Source organism: Lissotriton helveticus, chromosome 6 (assembly GCF_964261635.1).
Source record: "Lissotriton helveticus chromosome 6, aLisHel1.1, whole genome shotgun sequence".
Classification (NCBI taxonomy): Eukaryota; Metazoa; Chordata; class Amphibia; order Caudata; family Salamandridae; genus Lissotriton; species Lissotriton helveticus.
Window position 1 is genome coordinate 906,984,526 of NC_136067.1, and position 22,076 is coordinate 907,006,601.

The 22,076-nt window shown below is 45.5% G+C and overlaps 1 protein-coding gene across 2 annotated transcripts in view; it reads left to right on the forward strand.

Moving 5' to 3' along the window:
• Positions 1-22,076, forward strand: part of CCR6 (C-C motif chemokine receptor 6) — a 145,726-nt gene that overhangs the window by 110,277 nt on the left and 13,373 nt on the right. The gene's annotated exons all lie outside the window — the stretch shown is intronic.

The following is a 22,076-nucleotide window of genomic DNA, read 5'->3' on the forward strand; positions in this document are numbered from 1 at the left end:
ATAAGTGCAGCTTCTGCCAACTTTGGGCTTTAGGCGGGTTTTATATTGCTTTGCTTGAAGCACACAAACACACTTGATGCTGTTCGCATGCAGAGAGAGCTGGTGTATGCTGATGTGATCTCTTCATTCTAGGATCCTGAGGTATGGGCCCGCCCTGCTAAAACCCAAAGAGACCTTCTTAGCTATTAATATAATATGTGTGTTAGGGAGGGTGAGAAATAAGTGTTGTTAACCCTTATTCATTACAGCATGTTAACATGCTGTCACCATTTGATTTCTATGGACTAGTAACTATGCTGATAATTTTGCTTCTGGTAATATGTTTACTTGTATTATCTAAGATACTGCGCCTGAGAAGACGGCATTAGTAAATAAATATTTCAAATGTGCACGTGTCCTCATTTACTCCACGTTCTGGTTTGAAATGATTGTATAACGAAAGAGTGCTCATGTGTTCCACGTAACCTGAGGTATTGTAAGCTCATGTTCTGGTTTGTCTAAACATTGGGAGTTTGTTATGACCAATGAGACACTGTAGCTAGCTCGGTAAGGGGTTTGTTGGGTACTAAGGTGAGTTTTGGGTCACCCTAATTCGCTGAGGTTCCAATCCTCTGTGCACAGTTCTGTGGGAGAACAGAAACCCTGCTACATGGCGCCCATACGTTGGTGGACTTATATCATGACACTCGAGTAGTATGTTGTTCAAACCTTAACCCCTTCACTGTCGTTTCCGGAAAACGGTGGTGTCGGTGAAACCTACCTATTTTTTGAAATAGGTCTTTTCAAGCTTGATTCTATCTAAAACGGTTTCTTTGAATTACTACCCAGTTGTGCTACAAAGTTTCCTTTGTTTTTTCAGTAGTTCCGGTGCAATCATGGCGCAGGCTGTGGCCATCCCGCAGCATAGTCGCATTGCGGTGCGCAACCATTTACAGGCTTTCCAAGTCCCGTTAGATGGCTTGGCTGTGATTTTGCTGGTGTGTGCAGATCCGGCGTACCCTTTCGAACTGTTTTATTCGTGGGTAACGTTTCCGGGAGTAGACGCAAATTCTGGTGTGTTCCACACCTACACACCCTCACCTGTACCGGCTGAATATACACCGTACAGGGCACTGGAAATACCTATTGATCATTGGCAGCACCCTTTGTCCGCTGCGAGGTTGGGTCCATTCCAGGCACAAATTGGCCTGCATTGGGTGGATTCACCCCGCACCCGAATCACGGCGCTTGTCCCTTAGCGGATATTCGCAGACTACATGTTGTCTCGATTGCCGTGATTCGTGCATTAGTGCAATACATTGGTCGTCATCTCCCGGGAGGTCCCTCGGGGGGTCCGGCCGTTCAAACGGAACATGGCGGTTTGAGACTCAATCCCGTTATGGTCAATTCGGTTTTTGGTAAGCGACCCGATGATAAAGATGATTTCCCTTTCTGGCTTGCCGAGAAGTTTGACCAACTGGAGGCTGTGTTTCCGAATTCTACTCCTGCTGATAAACATAGAATGTTGACGATTACTTTGCCTAAGGATTTAACTCCTGAACTCGTTGACTGTGAAAGTTGGGGGAAAACTTTTGCGGCCGTTTATACGAGGTGTTTCGGCACCCCGTCTATGTCCGTACTGCCTATGATCGTTAAACGTGTTCAGGATGATCACGGACCGGAAGCAGCAGTTGAATTGGGTATGCGCTTGTGTGGTTCTTTTGAGATTGTTAGCGATCTCATCCTCTCCAATATAAAGGGAGATGCGGTGAACTTTCAGGTGTCGAATGCTTTGGCTGCTCTACCCGATGCCGAAAAACCCCGACAGTTAGCGAAGATTGTTGTGGCCGCATATAAAACTATAGGTCGCACAAGTAAAGGTCTGAAATATTTTCCTATCAAGGAGAAGAAACAACCACAAGGGCAGCCTGCTACTGCAGAAGTCCAGCCCAAGTCCAAAAAACAAAATTGGCCTCAAAAACAGAAACAGGGGAAGCAACAACAGCAGACTCAGGATTCTTATCCTGTGCAACAAGTTCCTGCGCCGACAGAGAGAGTTTATGATTTGCGCGATCGCGCGATGATTAAATCACCTGATCGATTTCAGGTTTCTGATCAACGCTCTCCTCGTTCCTTTCAGGACTCATCGGCCCCGAAGACCGGTGGAGGAGGAGGCGGTAGGGGACGTGGTGGCCAACAAGGACGTGGCCAGTCCCGCCAGACAGACGGCGCGGCGAAGCAGGAGGATTCTACGCCAAAGAGACCGCATTTTGCGAAAAAGAAAGTCGCAGCCTTAACAGCGCATCGATATGCCACAGATAGTGAGAACGCGGCTTCGGAATCTGACGTGGGCTCTGACCTTGCTGGACAGCGCGGCGGAGATTACCATAGTGAGAGAGGCGCTGCGTCCACTACTGAGGGTGACAGCGACTGATGTCTACGTTGTAATAGAAACAGCCGATACGAGACTTGCTCCCCCTGAAAGACTTTATGAAATTGTCCTGTTAATTGAAGGTGACATACAGCGTACCGTCAAAGGGGTATTTTGGGAAAATCTTTCTTCTACATATGATATTTTGCTTTCGGAGGCTGACTGGCCCCCTCCTTTTGTGCTCGCGGCACCGCGAGGGGAGGAGGTAATCCTCCCCAGTTTCGCGAACACAGTCTCGAAAGAGCATGCGCAGCATTTTGCAGAAGAGTGGGCTCGGGCTCTCGCACCGGCTCTGTACCGTAACCAGTGTGGTTGGGATAAATTGTCCCCTAGCCATGAGATTCCCTTGCGGTCTCAGCCGCAGCCTCAACCTCAATATCCCATTCGGCGTGAGGCAAAAGCTTCCGTCGCGGAAATCCTTGAACAATTAGAATATCAGGGAGTAATTGAAACGTGTGTGTCACCGATGAATAATCCCCTTTTTACTGTGACCAAGCCTGACGGATCATATCGTTTGGTATTGGATTACCGGCATTTGAACTCGCATTGCCGTAACTGTGCAGTACAGAATACTCACGGCTCTGCCCTAGTGGATAGTCTAGTGCGTAAGCGTTTTAAAACAACGCTTGACATATCCAACGGTTTCTATGCCCACAGATTGGACAGCTTTAGCTCCCAATGGACCAGTTTTACTTGCGCTGGGGTCCAAAAACAATTCCGGCGTCTCCCAATGGGCTATAAGAATAGTCCTGGTATATTTACCGCTCGCATTGTCTCTCTTTTGGAGAGGATCGACCCAGATGCTTGTTCGTATGTGGATGACATATATCTCACTGACGACGAAATTTGGGAGCATCTGTGTCGTGTAAATTCGATCATTTGTAACTTTGCAGACATGGGTTACAAATTTAACTTTGCAAAATCGCACATTGCCGAGTACACAGTGTTGTTCCTGGGCTATGAGCTCAACAATGAAGGTAGAGGTTTGGCACCTCACTTCTTGGAGAAATGTGCACAGTTGCGCGCTCCTACAACACTGAAAAAATTACAGTCTTTACTGGGTTTTCTGAATTTCGGGAGGACATACATTCCGGAATATGCCCAGCGTATCAAGCCTTTGTATGCTTTGATACAACCAACTTTTTCCAAATCATTCTGGCTGCCTGAGCATTCAGCCATCTTGCAGTCCTTGCAGGCTGATCTGCTCGCTTCTAAGTTCTTACTTACTCGTGATAACCATACCAACCTGGTGATAAGAATAATACCGGGGACAGTGGCTTTCACGTACCTCACTTTTAATGAAGGAGACACAGTACCTATTGCTTACAAGTCACACTTGTACACTTCAGCTGAGATGCGGTTTCCCACTGTGGAAAAGGTTTTAACAGCTGTACAGATGGCTATTCTTAAAGAACAGGCTCTGTCACAGGGGAAACACATGTTGGTTGTAACACCCTGTCCTCATTTGGAGGCAGTCACGAAAGCCAGTGTACCGAATTCAAAAGCTTTGCACCCTCGGTGGATTTAGTGGGCTGCGTCCTTGACGTCCACGGATGTCACGTTTATTTTTGACGCCTCGTTGCGGTCGCAAGAGTACTTGCAGTATGAGTTTGTTCATCCTGCTCCTCTAGCTATGCAACCTTTGAAGGACTTCCATTGCATCATTTACACTGATGGTTCGGCGCAGGTTGCGCATGGCTCTAAACATGCCTACGTTTCCGCATGCACCATTGTGGTCGGTGCTATGTTGAACGATGAGTTCATATCCAGGGAAGTGCACACGCTGCCACTGGGAGATTGCACCGCACAATTGGCAGAGCTTCGTGCTCTCTCTAGCGTTGGAGTACGCAGATCCTAGTGTTACTACTCTTATTGTAAGTGATTCTTTCTACTGTGTCCAGTCTTACAATGAAAACTTGTTCTTTTGGATTCAGAATGACTTTCGTGATTCCAAGGGTAGCACAATAAAACATAAGATGATCTGGGTTCGAGTGGCGGAGCTTAAGGCTAAGTTGCCGCTCGTTTTTGTAATTCATACTCTTGGCCACCACCGTGTTGGAGTCCACGCTGTCGGTAACTCGCTTGCTGATGAAGCAGCAAAATCAGCGGTGTCTACATACTTAGTTGCAGCAGTTACACGGTCCAAAAGTACGATTGATAGTGACATCTTGGCGGCTGTTGCTGCCACTGAGAAGGGAGGTAAACATCCTTCGGGGTTCCCTTCGAAGTACACATACCACTTAAGTCCCGAACAGGTTCCTTTTGTGAAAATTCCTGATGTTGGGGAACGTTTGATTCCCAACTCGGATCGCAGGGCTGACTTGATTACAGCGGCTCATGAAGGTGTGGCGTCTGCGCATGCGGGCGTCTCGGCCACTGTAACTCAATTACAACAAGGTTTTTGGTGGCGGGGACTGTACAAACAGACACGTGATTATGTCCTTCTTTGTGACATTTGTCAGCAGATTAAACCTTCGACTGCTGCGCGTCCGCCACAGACACAGTTGTACATTTCTAATACACCGCTAGGTTGTGTTTATTTAGATCACTGCGGTCCTTTTTCCTCTGATACTGCGTATAAGTACATCTTAGTAGCAGTTGATTCATGCACACGCTTTGTGTGGGTCTGGCCCCATCGCAGCGCTGATTCACGGACTGTCATTAGAGATTTGCGCATCTTTGTAGGGATTTTTGCCTGTGGTACCTTCCATTCGGATCAGGGTCCGGCTTTCGCCTCTAAGGCGTATAAGGATGCCATGACTTCGATGGGGGTCCAAGTCGAGTTTTCGTCTCCCTACAGACCTGAGGGTAATAGTGTAGTGGAGCGAATGAACCGTGATTTAAAGCAATCTTTGACAGCTCGAGTTATAGGCACTGGCAGAAACTGGCTAGCCCACCTCTATGGCGTGCAGCGTGCTCTTAATAATCTCCCTAGAAGGTCTTTGGGTGGGCGGACCCCATACAAAATGCTCTTTGGCATCAAGATGTACGTCCCTGACCTTGACGGTCTAGACTGCGTGGCTCGCGCCACAACCTTTGACGTAGATGAACATTGTACTGTTTTACAGGATCTACAAAAGACCAGAGACAGTCTTGCAAAGGAACATTTGCCCTCCACGTCGGATGTTGCGTTGCAGATCCCGGTGGTCGGCTGGCTACCCCAAGTTGGAGAACTGGTTCGGGAGAAGATCGATAACAAGAAAGAGTTTGGTCCTTCCTATCGAGCTCCGGTTCCAGTACTTGGAGTGAAGGGCACAAGAACAGTCATTTTACCACCACTTCCTGGTCGTAAGGAAAACAGGTTTATCTCAATTGACAATGTCAAGATACACAGAGTGGCCGATTCTTCTTAGCATGACACCGGCTGTTTCCTGTCCTTCCATTGTGAGAAATTCAGTTTTGCCCACTGCTTCTAATCATGAAACTGAAGTGGCAATCAAGTTGCCTGCTATTTCCAGTCCTTTATTGAGTACTTTGCCCGGTACAGACCTTGCTGAAATAGACTATACTTACCCCACTGACTTGTCCATGCCTGACCTGCAAGCCCGTTTGGCCACAGAATCCAGATTTTCATTTGACACTGTTTCCAATGCCTCAGAGAAACCCTCACGTTTTGCAGTTTATGCCAGCTTATTTAAAAAACATTTTTTAATTCCCCCTTGGACATATATTTGGCTGGTGCTTTTTTCAATTTACCTCTTTATGTCAATTGGGTTTGTGTTTTATTTTTTCCGACTTATGAATGGACACTATGTCGAAGAGAGAACATGCATTCGACATGTGAATGGAACTTTGGCCCCCCTTTCCTCATCGCATTCTGCACACAGGTTGAAAAGAGACTTGACATTTGTTAACATCACTGCTTGGCCTGTCCTTGATGGGATAGTGTGGGATGCCGTCAGGTTTCAAATTCATGGCCCTACCGAGGTTGTTAATGTCCCCAATGTGCTTAGGGTTAACATGGGGGATGTTGTGAAACAAAACATTTGTTCTGATGATTGGGATGTTCAGGCCGTAGAGTCTTTGTTTTCTGATTTGAAATACTATGCTGCCTTTGATGCTGAGGATTTGTACTTAGAATCTGCTAATTATGGTGATTTGTTTTGCTTTCAACATTTTGGCAATCACTTCTTACATAAAACAGCATCCAGAAGGAATACTGTAAATTATACACAATGGGAGCATTGCCCAAGCCCTAAACAAGGCAGTTCGAGTACTTTTTTGAAAAAGTATACTTATTTTACTGACTTCAATCAGTCTAATCCCGAGTCCTTTTACTTCAAAATGACACAGAAGCCTATGTCCAAGGTTAGACTTACCGATACCAAATTGTTGTATTCGAAGTTCTTTCTTGTTCAGCTGGCTATTGGCGGCTATGAATTATGGAAGGAAACTATTGACTTAAAATCTGTTTGGGGTTCTAAAAGTTGGCAGGTACAAGGCACTGAGGCTTTGCACCGTGCTTGTCTCATCCCGAATCAAATGTTGTTTTTTGAATTCCTCTATTTCACAAACGACGTGCTTTGGATTGGCTACTTCTAAAAAATTGAATTCTCCGACCATCCCAGAGTTAGAAGAATATTCAGGCTGGAGTAATTATACTCAGTTTTCAAGTAGGGACTTGCAAACCCTATTGCTGAATTCATCCTTTAACATATCCAGTATGGATCCGAAAGGTTGGCTGATGTGGCACAGAAGTGCTGATTCATGCCAGCACCGTTTTCTAGGTTTATCTGATGGCTTTACACAGGTCAGACCTGATCCACGTTTTGCAACCAAGCATTCTGTCACAACTTACTCTATGGGCAAATTATGTCAAAATTGGCTGAAACATTCAACATTGTCTGCGGTTAAATTACATCTTGCAAAGCTGAATGATGATGTCGATTTGAATGATTTCATTAAGGGCCCGGCTAGTGGTAGATCAAAGAGATGGATATATGCTGTTTACAATGAAATCTGGAAGACATCACAGATTGAGGCTGCGACACGCCTTAGAGCTATAGATCAAGCCAATCTAGAAAAAGTGCTTGCTGTGGTAGATAATAGTATTAACATGCTTTCTTCCCGCATTTACACTTTAGATAATATTGTGTCTTCTGTAGTGGATATTGTGCATGATGAAGTATCTGTGTTGTACCATGGTCAGACTCAATTACGTTCTATCATGCAATTTGCATGGACCCTTCAAACGTTGAAAGCTGGCAAGGTGCCATGGACGTACATGAATGTTTCCTCTCTCTTTGCCCCCTTTAATTTGACTGACAAGCAGCGCTTGCTTTCCATTCGAGATGCTTCATTTTCTATGTTACATATTGAGAGATTGGAGTCCTTGCCTTTTTCTGTGGCAGAGGCCAACGCTGCAACGTGGCTTGTCCACGGTTTAATAACTTTACCTTTTGCTTTGTATAAATTTACAAATTGTATGAGATATGTTGCCATAGGTCGCTATGAGCCCTTAGGTAGTGCATTTCTCCATGAAGTCTGGTCCCTTCCTTTCACTTATAGATGTTTGAAAGACGGACAGGAGGTGTATCTGAATGGGGAGGAGTGTACAGAAACGCCAGACCATTCGCTAATGTGTAGGCATATACAATTGCACGGTTCTTGTAACCAAGACCATCCGAACTTAGCCTGTGTTTTAAAAGGGACTCCAGTTCCTGCAATCACCCCGACTTTTACCTTGCTGGGAAACGGAAGTTATTTGCTTTTAAATAATGAAGATTGTTGCGTGTTAATTAGAGGTGTTGCTTATGTGGTAACCGTAACTGAGCGTGTAGTATGCTGCAGAAATGTTCTGTACCCACCACACATGAAAATAGGGATGTTTCCATCTGGCCACGCATCCCAACCTTGAAAGCAGAATTCAGCGGCATGAGCAGAATAAGGGCTCTATTGTCCCAGAAAGAAGTGGCCTTGAGTTTGGCTAGGGAAACTTTCGTTCTTCACATAGCTAATACCCGTACTGAGGTTCAGGCTCTTTTAAATACTGATTTACCGTTGCATTTCAGCGAGATGGTACATTCTATCTTTAACGCGTCCTCCACAACTGGGCTGGTGCATTTTTTAAAATCTGTTAGCAGTGGTCTTGTAACTTCATTTGAAAAAATCTTTGGAGTCATCCCTGCTTTCTTCCTTTCCATTTTTTCAAGTTTGTTTGGTGGATTCCCGGTTATACTGGCACTAGCGGCAGCCGTTCTGGTGGTTGTTTGCTTCCTTAAATATGGATGCCCCACATGTGGAAGGAGTCGCCCAGCCCCTCCTGGCGCTGTTTCGCAACCGGATGCTTGAATATTACGGCACGCTGCCGCTTGCGATTTTAAGCACGGCATATGGATTATCGTTTCGATTTTCCTACTTCACCTGTGCCCAGCCTGTGTTTCATTGCCTAAGCTGTGATTTTGACTGGGCCATTGATTTGTGTCTCTGCGGACCGGTTTCTCCTGAAGTCGACTTTAATCAGCTGATGAGTCCCATCGTTACTCACGAGTTGGTTTGTACTGGCGACAGGATTATGGCCTTGGCAGCGATGCATGGACTAATGGGTCCTTGGAACATTATTACAGCAGCGCAAGATTTCTTGGCACTGAGCTTTCTTGAAAACCCACCGAGTTGTCCTCTGATAGTAATAGAGGCTCCAGTATTGGGAGAACACGTTTGTTCTTTTCAACTTTTGAATTGGATGGCTGAACTGTTTTCGGATGAAGACGGTGATTTCCTGTTGGAGGCTGTTGCTGCATATTTTGCATATTCGGTCTTGCCTTGATGAACCTTATTGGTTTATGATGATGCATTTTTTCACCTCCCAGTCCTATTGGCTTGAGTGCTGTTGAATTCTGAAATTGACATTTTTTATATTTTGATTTGATTACTGTAGTTTTTTATAAATATAAGGTTGTTCATAGTTCTTGAACTCTGCTTTCATGAAGTTGCCCTTATCTTATCTTATCTTATCTGTCCTCGGATCATGGGGGGGTGTCATATAGCTACTCTATATCTTTATAATGCGTTAAGTTAGCATAGGCTCATTACATGTTTAAACGCCATTTTTCCTTTTGCTGCTTCTGCACACAACACTTAATTGTTGATTAGCTTTCAACCTAGTAGTTCGTTGTGGTTTACATGAGAATAATATGTTATTACTCTGATATCAGCTTTGCTTAATAAACTATGTCTGTACAGAGAGTGCTGAAGCTTCAGGAACAACACGATACTGAATTGTTATGAGGTCTGATCTTTGCGCCTTCATAGACATAACATAAGTGCAGCTTCTGCCAACTTTGGGCTTTAGGCGGGTTTTATATTGCTTTGCTTGAAGCACACAAACACACTTGATGCTGTTCGCATGCAGAGAGAGCTGGTGTATGCTGATGTGATCTCTTCATTCTAGGATCCTGAGGTATGGGCCCGCCCTGCTAAAACCCAAAGAGACCTTCTTAGCTATTAATATAATATGTGTGTTAGGGAGGGTGAGAAATAAGTGTTGTTAACCCTTATTCATTACAGCATGTTAACATGCTGTCACCATTTGCTTTCTATGGACTAGTAACTATGCTGATAATTTTGCTTCTGGTAATATGTTTCCTTGTATTATCTAAGATACTGCGCCTGAGAAGACGGCATTAGTAAATAAATATTTCAAATGTGCACGTGTCCTCATTTACTCCACGTTCTGGTTTGAAATGATTGTATAACGAAAGAGTGCTCATGTGTTCCACGTAACCTGAGGTATTGTAAGCTCATGTTCTGGTTTGTCTAAACATTGGGAGCTCGGTAAGGGGTTTGTTGGGTACTAAGGTGAGTTCTGGGTCACCCTAATTCGCTGAGGTTCCAATCCTCTGTGCACAGTTCTGTGGGAGAACAGAAACCCTGCTACAGATTCATGTGACACGCTCACCTGAGTCACCATTTACAGCCCAAATTCCAACAGGATAAAGAAAATCATCAGGAAACATTGGGGTATCCTCTTTACGGGCACACTCAGTTTGCCTACTCCCAGGTTCGCATTTAAATGTACCAATAATCTCAAAGATTTCCTTGCACATAAAAGGCCTAGGGTGCAGAGCATCAACCCACAAAGACCCCTTTGGGATCTACCACCGGTAACAGGACATCACCGTGTGGTTCCTGCACAGTGTGCCCTTTCACAGAACCTACTAAAGAAATAGAATTTTCTGACACCTTCAAATGGCAGTTAAGAAGGCACACCAATTGTAATACTGTCTGTATATATATGATCACCTGTGCATGCGGCCTTTGCTACATCGGCATGACTACTAGAACAATTAAGACACGCCTTACTGAGCAAAGGAGCAATATAAGGTGCCATGGAATCAACACTAAGATGTGTACACATTTTGAATCAGTAATCAGTTCCACCTGATTCAGCTGGAAAAACTTTAGTAAGCTCCCTAGTCCTATCCTCTCTGGATTATTGTAACGGTCTATTTGTAAATGCCCAGATTCGTGTGACTTATAAAATGCAAACTATACAGAATGCAGCGGCCAGACTCCTCTCAAGAACACCTAAATTTAAATCCATCTCAGATACAATAAGGAACTATCACTGGCTGACAATCCGTAATCGGATTAAGTTCAAGACGCTTTGTATAGTTTACAAAGCAATCCACAAGCAGGGACCGCAGTTTCTTAAGGATCAATTGATTCCTTATACTCCTTCCAGACAACTCCGTTCCACCACCTTGAATCAACTAGTGGTGCCCCGCACAAAAACAGTTTCTTGGGGCGATCGTCGCTTTTTGGTTTCTGCTCCTAAGTTATGGAACACATTGCCACAGTCAATAAGGACAAGTCCTACACTTTTGCTTTTTCGCAAACAGCTAAAGACTTGGCTCTTTAACCAATAATACCACTCACGTAGTTGGTTTTTAGCGCCGAGACGCCTACAGGTATTTGTTCGCGCTTAATAAATAGCAATAATAAATAAATAATAATAAAATAAACATCCACCAGACGCCCTGCGCTGGGTCGTTTTGGAGGCACACCCCAAAATATACCACGGAGCACTGTTCAGGATTAAACAAAGATGTGTGCACCAACTGGCTACAGATAAGGAGGAACTCAATGAGGACATCTCATGGAGTACATTAAACAGATAGGGACTTTCCTATTTGGTGTCATAGTCACCATTTATGACGCCCCAGCGTCTGGCTTTGTCCCATTTACACCCAGTGAAGTCCTCACACTGCATGACATACTACCGTTAGGGAGGGGGCTTGCTCATACCTTCGTACTCCCTGCATTACTCCACTGAATCCCTGTGAGGGCTTGCCAAGTCCCCCTTCATGATGACCAGTACATAGAAGATTGTACAATTCACCCTCTGTATATGTTTTTCAACACCGTTGGACTCTTCGTACCACAATCTCCGAGTGGTTGTCGAAAATTAGTCATTTTGTAATGTCCTTCCCACTTGCAGCTCACGGATGAGTGCATCAGTGAACACCCTTCCCCTAGTAACCTTGCACCTTGACATCAGCACCAGTTCCCACCCACTTAGTGGTTGGGCAGCCCACTATCTTGTGACCTTATCCGACTAAACCCAACACCTCTTTATGTCTAACCCATTGGCACAATATATGCCTGAAAGGACCTAACTCAAAATGAACAGCAAGCCTCAACTTACAGACACTCGAGGGGTCTACAATATTTTCCTAAGACTTCACCCCCCCTCCCCCCGCAGGGACGGTTCACTGCCGCTAGTCCAAGTGTCTATACGTTCGATTTGCTTGCTGGTTGGTACACACTAGCACACCCACTTATCATCATTGGTTGCTTTCTCCCAGTAAAAGAAAGGTGTGTTCCAACGTGAATTTCTCAAAAGTGAAAGAAGGAAAGAAACAGTGAAAGAACAAATATGTATGCACTGTAAGCGCTAGTGTCACTAAAGTGCCCACTGGTCCCTGTGAGAAAATAAATTAAATGCAATTCCCAGCATTAATAATGAGGTACTTTCACTGGCTGGACATTAACTTTATTCATTACTGTGAGTGTCCTCAATTAAAAAATGGTTCAACTCAGACTATTATTAAATCCAAAAAGCCAACATGTTTCGTTGCCACCAGTTTGCACAACTTCATCAGGGCTACAGGGGAGACCAGTCTTCACTTCACCTGGAATTAACACCAAATCTGTAGTTGTATGACAATAAAAAACAAAGAACGTGCCAGGGGTAAATACCACCTTATTCTCTCATGTACTCGATAATTGTTTACTGGATGCTCTGTTAAAATTTATAGTTACCGAGTGGTTGCGAGTGTCCCTTGTACCTGCAACCAACTCGTCAAAGACCACGCGCCAGACGGTCACGTGTCCTCAGGGTAAACGCACACATTTACGTCACCTGCAAATATACACATGTTACAATGCATACAATACCAGGGCCAGACTGGGAACAGAAACCCGCCCTGCCAAACTGCTCAGCCTGCCCCCTTGGGGTGAGGGGGAGTGCAGCTGAGCAGTTTGCGAGGGCCAGTTCCGGCCGATTTTGTTACAGGGGGCGATATTGCAGAATCCCGGTAACAAAAATGGCCCCCCAGGGGCCCAAACGGCCCCCGCCGTAGCGGCCAACCGGGGAAACACCCAGTGCCAGCTATGGTCAGTCCGGCCCTGTACAATATACATCAACTCATCACCTCACATGCTCGTTGAGCACCCTTTCAAAAAAACTTTTTCTCCATGTATGCTGTGCCTGATAATCACACCGCTATGAATATCAATTCTCTCCCCTCATCAGCGTGTACACCACTCCAAACCTCACTTCCAACCTTCTCATTCTTTATTTGCCAAAAAGGACCCCTCACGTTTCCTGTGACTGTCTCTGAATTCGCTCTCTGTTACATTATCGTTCCTTCCACCAGGGTAGATGTGGTATGAATGTTTTTTCCAGTCCCCCTGCCTAATACCTGTTTTCTTGTTGTTCCTTTTGTGTACAGTTCTCCCACGAGGGATCTTATCTGAAGTTGGACTCTTCTCTATACCCAAGTTAGTTTGGAAGACCCCTCTGAGACCGCAGCGTTTATTATTTTATCCACTTCCCTTTTTACCCGGAGTGCTTCCTTGCGCAGTAGTGTTTGTAGTCCTTTGCGTGGGGTTGCGCCCAGGGGAGGAGGGGGTCTCTCTATGCGCCTTCATCGCCACTGGCAGACCTCTGAGGTTAGTGGCTTTCTTGTTTTTATGCTACTGACATCACGACGCATAGGTGCTGAATTCCCTGCATCATCACCATTTGAGACAAGATTGGAGGTCGCAGCGCTGGCGAGCACAGAGACAAGATGGCGGCCACCCTATGATTGCCGTGGAGAACTCACTGTGAGGGGCTGACTGAGAGCCCACCCACTGCGGCAGTGCTCATCCGACCGTGCAGACGGCATGGGGGCATAGTAGTAGCAGAGGGGTGCCTGAGTATTGACGACTGCCCGACTGCAGAATGGTACGCTTGACCGGAAGAGCGCAACAGCAAAATGGTGCCCTAGTGTGGTTTCCCTGCTGGCTGGGAGACACTTGGCACCAGAGTGTACCTGACCCTTCGTGAGGCCTAGAACACTGCAGGTAACAGTGGTAGGCTGGTGGTGCCTGCACAGCAATGGGGCAGCATAAGTAGGCTCATCTGCCCCTTGTAATTGCTGACGAGTGATACCTGTGAGGAGCAGCAAGGGTATGCCGGTCCGGGGGAGGTCTCGGCGATACTGAAGCAGACCATTGGAGGCTGGGCACTGCTTGCAGGTGGAGGCCGCTTTGCTACTGTGTGGAGACTGTGCGCTGAACCTCCGCATAACAATGCGGTTGGATGTAGCTGGATCCCGCTAGCTGTGCGGAAATCCCCCCCGATCAGGTGATCTGGCAGCGAGCAGTGCCCGCGTGATTGGGAGGCTGGTAGAGACAAGGAAGAGACACCGGCGGTTCCTGGCTGTGCAGTAGTCCACGCACCGAACAGAGCCCTGGGATCCCGCCACCGTGGGTGAGTGCAGAGAGAGAATCTTCTTCTCCCTACAAGAGCCCTACATTCCCCCGGCGGCTCCCCGTACGCCCTAGCCCCATAGGAGGCCTTGACCCAGAAGGCTAGACAGGGCGGACCCCCGCATCACAGAAGGCCCAACATTATGACATCCAGTTTGCTTGGCACTAGCTGAGAGGTGTCTGGTACTTGGGACGACGCAGGGTGCTCCTAACAGCATGCTGATGGCCTGACCCCCTCCGGACCCCTTGGCAAGACGTTAGTTGAGCACTTGGGAAGGCGCCGGGTGGAGGCAGAAGCCATCCACAGACGTAGGCCCGCAAATTGCAGCGGGGCTCATCAGCAGCCGTATCATATCCATCACCGCATGAGAGGGCTGGTCGTTTGGCAGACTCACGCAGAACCAGGGAAATTTGGTGGCGGTGAGAGCGTCAGTTCCCCGCCAGTGGGGTGAGAATCCAGAACCAGGTGCAGCAGTGGGGCCAGGCCCGGCATAAACCCCAAAACCAGGGGCTCCTCCAAGACTTATAGTGGCCCGCCTGTTGCACTTTCGGGACAGGGATCATAGCTTGCAGAGAGCTTGCCAAAAACAAGATCTGCAAATCAATAACAACGCCATAATGCTCTTCCCAGACTTTACAAGGGAGGTCCAGTGGAGCACAGCGTCCTTCACAGCTGTCAAAGCAAAGTTACACCACCTGCACTTGCCCTACGCAATGTTATTCACTGCACGTCTACGGGTGGCGGACTCTGCGGGAATCCGCTTTTTCCACACATCACAAGAGGCATGGGATTGGCTCGAAACGTGCAGTTCGGCGCCCCATCGTGCCTCCGCTCCGAACACTGCGCAGCTGAACCCTCGCACCATTAAAGCTGGATCCAATGCCCCATCTCCCAGAGCTTAGCCTGGAACGCCGCAAAGCACTGCAGGCCGTGGCGACACATAGCCAAAAAAGCTCCCATTCCCTCTTTGAGCAGGAGTGCCCATCGCACAGGAAGATCGGAAACCTCTCCACACCACAGCAACAATGAGAACTTAGGAACAGATTTACCTCAGGTTACTGCAGATGATCTCATGTGATGACAGTACCACAGCAGAAGAAGATCCCAGTGGCAAGAAAAATCACTGACTCTGGTGGAATCCACGTAGGCCCGTTTATATTCCACTCTGTGCTACTGGCCTTGGCCAGCAGGTCTGGGGGTTACTGTCTTGTAGTGTCCAATTTATGTGATGGGGGAGCGGTGGAGCGGGGAACCTAGCACCGAGACTGTAGGTTGTCCACCCCTGCAACTGTCATCAGATGATAGTATGTTTTAGCTCTGTTTCGATGGGGGCTAGTTCTCCGGTACCTGTTCTGGGGAGGGGGAGTTGGGGACGTTCTTTAAGTTGGGAAATGTTAAAGAGAACCAGGCGTGTCACGGGGCGTATTTTTTAATGAGTACAGACACATACCACGACAATGGGATCCCCCACTAGGTTTGAAATGCATCTCGTGGAATGTGAGGGGAATGCACTCAATGATCCGCCATCACAAAATACACTCCTATTTGGTCCATAGAGGTATTCAGATAGCATTACTTCAGGAAACCCATATATTGGCAAAGGAAGGATCAGCGTTGCAGCGCCGCTGGAGGGGCCAAGCATTTTACACTTCTTACTCCGCATTGCGGGGGTGTTAATATGGATAAGGGTGGGTATCCTGTTCCAATGCACACATCAGATTATTGACCCAGAGGGCAGGTATGTGGTAGTGACCGAGAAATTGGATAGCAGGGACCTCACGCTAGGGAGTGTATACGCGCCCAATTCGGACCAACCAGCCTTTTTCTCCCATCTGACTAGGAAGCTGGTGACTGTCCTCATGGGCTCGGTCTTACTGGAGGGCGACTTCAATGCACATCAGATGTCACTCTTGATCGTTCCCACCCCTGCTCCCTGATGCACCTGCACACAAGCTAGCAGAAGCGCTCTGTCATTGGCAACAGAAATGGGACTTGATAGACTCCTGGAGGGCGCAACACCCTGAGACCTGGGATTACTCCTTTTTCTCAGCTCTGCATGAACTACATGTCCGATTAGACACCATATGGTGCTCCCCTGATGTCCATGAGGGGATTTGCAGCAGCGAATACCTCCCTCAGACATTATCTGACCATAATCCTGCACTAGTAAGATTACAATGGTCCCGCACGCGACCCAAGATCCCCCCCCTGCACCGAGGCTTTAGAAGACCAAGCTTTCCAGGCAGTAATAGGGTCAGCTATAACTAACTACTTCCAAGATAACGTTGGCACTGCCACATCCTCTTTAGTGGAATGGGACGCATGTAAAGTAGCAATTAGGGGGAGATGCATATCAGAGATGATGGGAGTCATGAAAGCGATCCTTCAGGACATAGAGTGGGATGACCAGTGGCTGCGAGACCTGGAAAAAGATAGGCCAGAGAACCCGGACAGACAGAAGGAGCTATTAGAAGCCAGAGAGGCAGTAGCAATGCAAGTAGAGCGGCTACGCTGCTTCGATTACAAAAAATACATAACGCGTGCACACTCGGAAAGGGATAAGTCGGGAGACCTACTGGCTTGGTTAGCCAACTCAGCCAGAAGAGGCTCAGTGATCTTGGAGCTTAGGGACCAACATGGGGTAGCAAGATATGATAAGCAGGGAATCAATGATCTGTTCCTAGCCTATTATACTGACTTCTACCGAAGCCAGTTGACTCCAGGACTTACATGAGTTCACATGGGATGTAGAACTACAAGCTCTAGATGAAGACACAGCAGAATCGCTAGGGTGGGCAATCGAGATAGGAGAGGTAAGGTAAGGTAATATTTATTTTTGATTGATTAATTAAAATCTTTGCAAATACATAACAAAAAGATTCCCTTATAGACAAATTAATTAAACTTAAAAACAATGTTAAAAAGATCAACAATAAAATATTCCCAGTTTGTACAATTCGCTGTTCTGCAAGACAATGCAAATACATTGTTATACTTCAGAGAGAGCTGAGCTAACAATGACTTCCATTGATTTACATGCCGCATGACAGCATAACTAAGTACGTTGTTTTAACCTGTGCTCACCTCTGGTAGCCTCCCACAGAGCAGTCAGGCTTAAATTAAGAGGCAATGTGTACAGTATTTGTGCAACACTTAATACAGTAAAACAGTGAAAAAAAACACACAAAAATATTCCGCATTTTAAAGAATATTTTGAAATATAGTGCTTAGAGCCATAAAGCGCCAACCAGGGCTATCTGGTCGTGCTAGATGGGGTCAAATCTGAAAAGTCAAGTCGGCCATGATAGAGTGCAGGTCAGATACATAAGCCACGCAGGCCCCACTGAAACAGTACCTTCACAGAGAAAAGCGTGGACATCAAATTGCACCCGCGAGGAGCGGAAGAGGTGATGCGGCACCGCCGATCTGAAAGATTGTAGGCGAAGCGTCGACTCTGAGCCGCGCAGTTGGGTCCCACATCGTCGTTGAGTTGCGGGTCGATGAAGGCAATGTGTCATCATCGGGTTGCACAGTCGGATTCTGCGTAGTTGTCGAGCAGCACTGTCGACACTGAGGAATCCTTGAAGTGGCGGTGCGTCGGTGGCGAATGCATCATTTTTGACTGCTGCAAAGCAGCCAGGAAACCCACCTCCAAGGGCCCAGGACTGAATTGGTACCACTTGTCATGGCAGAACTCACAGTTGGCAGAGTCCAGAAGCTGTAGCAGTGTTGAATTAAGTCTTTGGTGTCCTTGAGACTTCAGAATAGGAGGCAAACCAGCAAGCCCTTAGAATCCCTAGGTTCTGGGGATGTACAGATTTAGGTCCAGTACTTCTCAACACCAGGCAAGGGGCAGCGAGCAGCAGGCAGCAGGGCAGGCACAACAGAGCAGGAGCAAATCCAGCAGAGTCCAACATAGTGTCAGTCCTTTCAGCAGCACAGCAGTCCTTCTTCCTGACAGAGTGTCCTCAATTCTAGAGTGTACTGAGTTGGTGGTGTCAGGGGTCCAGAACTTATACCCAGATGTACCTTTGCAATAGGAGAAACATCAAAGAGAGGCCTTTGAGGTGCACAAGGTCCCTGCCCTTCCTGCCCTGGCTGCAGACTCACTAAAAGGGGATATGGAGTTATTTGTGTGAGTGGACAGGCACAGCCCTAGGTACAAGTGTAAGCTCCTCCCTTCTATCGAGGCTAGGAAGGCCCAGCAGCATGGTAATGGGCCATCAGGATGTGAATGTCACACCTCAGCTCCCTTTGTATGTGAATGTCTAGAGGGAATGCACAAAGCCCAGGTGTCACCCACCCCACACATATATTCAGGGACATTCCCAGAGAGGCACAGAATGGTAAAAGTAAGGAAATGCCAACTTTCTAAAAGTGGAAAAGGATGAGGGTTTGGGCAAGTAATACTGTCTGCAAGGCTAGGCCACTGAAAACATACATATGCCAGTACTAACAATACTTTCACAAGATCATTATTTACCTTCGTGATCTCGCAAGTGAATTACTGTGATCACCATTTATTTTCATCTTAGTCGGCAAAACACTTATTCATTTTCTGAAAATAGTCGTAGACTGTGGACCTACAAACATACATAACATACAATACATCAACCTTTTTGGTTATGATCACCCTCATGACATTTACCATAGCATAACAATATCACGTAAGGTTCTCAAAAAACAACAGAAAATGATATATCAACAACAACAACAGGTGTACCCCAGTTCTGAAATTGAACACCCAATGGGGGTGTACATAACTTCACCATTACTAACAGCTCCTGCCTATTGGGCCATAAGCAGACGGTGCAAACACAATTTGTATGAGGCCTGGCTGCTAACAGGGATTTGCCAATTATGCCATTGGATCAACTCATTCTCTGTATGTCAGTAATGTTTCTTAAAAGCACTCCCTGGTTCTAAACACTGTTGATGCGCTTTGAATCCTACACCAATATCAGGGTTCTCCTCAGGACTCAGAACTGCTGGACACTAAAAGAAAAACATAAGGGACACATTTAGTGCTTTTGGCTACTCACATGAGAGCCTTGAACCGAGTCAGATCCATGCATTTGTATAGTAAAACCTAGGGAAGAGTAATTTATACTTTACCGTAAGGAGATCTTCGCAGTGGGGTGAAGATCTCCCCATTGTAAAGTATAGGGAAAAGTTCCCTACACTTTACCATAGGGATATCACCCCGGTGACAAAACAATTTCTCATGGTAAAGTATAGGGAAAGTTAAAAAGTGTAATAAAGTTGAAAAAAGTTTGTCAAAATATTCTAATGTTACATATTAATGTAAATTAATGTTACATATTCATTTTAAATGCAGACCTAAATAAAAAATGCTAGAACCTTCACTACATTTTTAAATAAAGTTTTAACTAATGTAAATATATTAAACTACATAACATTCTTTTTCTCAAGTTTAAATTAAAAAATAAATTCCCAAATATAAAGAAACACAATCTTTATTATCCATTAATAATTAAAAGTGACGTATAAATTACCTTGAATTAATTCAAAGTAATTTGTGTATTTTAATCAAATGCATTGTTACATTCATTTAAAATCAAAAAAAGGTTATTAAAATATTTTATAATTAAATACAACTACTTTTATATATTTGTTTAAAATTAAATCATAATTATTTATATTTTTAACTATTCTAAAGCATTTAATATACATTAACATATTTCCTATGGGGTTTCCATGTAAGTCCCTGCCTCTATTGTTTTCTATTGGAGGGTGTTGCATTGCTAGATGTTGGCCATGTGCAATGCTAGACTTACTGCTGATTTTTCAGTAGTAACTTAAAGTAAGTCAGGCTCCTTAGCCTTTTTCAGTGGGTAGAGATTTGTGAGTCTCAGTGGTGGCCGGTAATTTTAGCAGGGATGGTGACAGACGGGGCACACAAGCACATATACACACTGACTCACACCAATGTATCCCACATGCGTGCACACACACACACTTATTCATAACACTCACTCTCAAACATTCATAGATACAAACAGGTATACATGCACCAACATTGAAAACATTACACTTACCTGCTGCAGCTCTTGGTGAGGGAAGCATCAAAGGTCACAGGAGGGTTGGGACTGGCATCTTCTCTCATTGGCCAATGAGAAAAGGCAGCAGTCCCTACTTCATCACAGAGTGGGATGGGGTCAGTGAAAGTTGCTGCCCCCACACTCTGTGACACAGTGTCAGTGATAGACACTAACCACTGTGCACTTCAGGGCTTAAAACTGAAGTGCCTAAAATCGAGGTTATCAATGACGCTCCTGTAGGCATGAGAGGGAGGGCCTGGTGGTACTTTGCTAGACTGAAGAGGTCACACCCACAGGAGCTTTGACATCTTCAGCTCAGACAGCCGAGAGCCTGCACATTTGGGGCATGTCTATCTCCTGGCTGCCTGATCTGAACAAGAAGAGTGTCAGTCAGGGTGACCTTTGTTCAGCCGACAGACACTCTTCTTGCTGGGAAAATGGTGTGTGGGAGAGGGTTGAGTGGCCTCGCCTCTAATAAGAACGGGCCGGTGGCCAAGATGGTGGCATGGTAGGATGCAGACATCGGAGCTTGTAGTAAATAATTGATTAGTCAATTATTGATTCTTTTATGGAGTTTATTCCGATAAGTAAACTCCACCCAGCAACGGAGCGTCTGGTCAGCGGCAAGCCTCAGGTTACAATGGCTAACCGTAGATTCAACGACGTGCGTGGATGGTAGGTAATTCATACAATAACATGTTTATCCACGAGCCTTAGCTCGCTAACTATTTATAATATCGTCACACGCCGCGTGGAGTATCACGCGGCGCATGACGTGACTCTGTACATTACATCACCTTCCTCCTTACAACAGCAAATGAGGACGAAATAAGAAGATGTTTAAAACTTTACAAATTCATTGTATCTTTCTGGGGCTTTGATACGCCTGCCAAAAGAAGAAAAATTTTGGTTACTTGTATTGTTTTGAATATCTAAATCATGTCTGATAGGAAGTGGATCATTAGATTGATTTGGGGTAATTGAATCATTCGATATGTGTGTTCCATCAATCCAAAAAGACCAGTCTAAAATATCAGAATCACCATTGTACATTCTATTTCTAATAATTTCAGCTTGACGTTCTGTAACTTTTACTAGTTGGCGCTTATTCCACCAACCTCTTTTATTAATGAAAGCGGACCCTTTGCTAATTTTCAGTACTTGGACAGGTGTACCAAATTTTGAACGACCTTTTGTAATTTTTCCAGGACTCTTGATTAATACCCAATCACCAACTACAATATTTACAGGATTACTATTTACACCTCTGTCAAAATGCAATTTCATCTGATTTTGTTTACCTTGTACCACATTTTTAATGGAATGTAACTCAGGAGGATTTTTTGTAGTATCTTTTTGTAGCCAGGATGGAAATAAAACTGAACGATTTTCTCTCCCCCTCAAAAGAGAAAACGGAGATACTCCAGTTACACAATGTGGGGATGTATTGTAATGCCAGACTTTTTGTGTAATGAACTCCCCCACTTTGTAACCACAAGACATAGCAGACTGAACCCCCTCCTTAATTATTCTATTCCCTCTTTCAACAAGACCGTTTGAAGATGGGGAATATAAAGCTACTTTCAGTTGTTTAATATCCAACTCCTTCAAAAATTAACACATT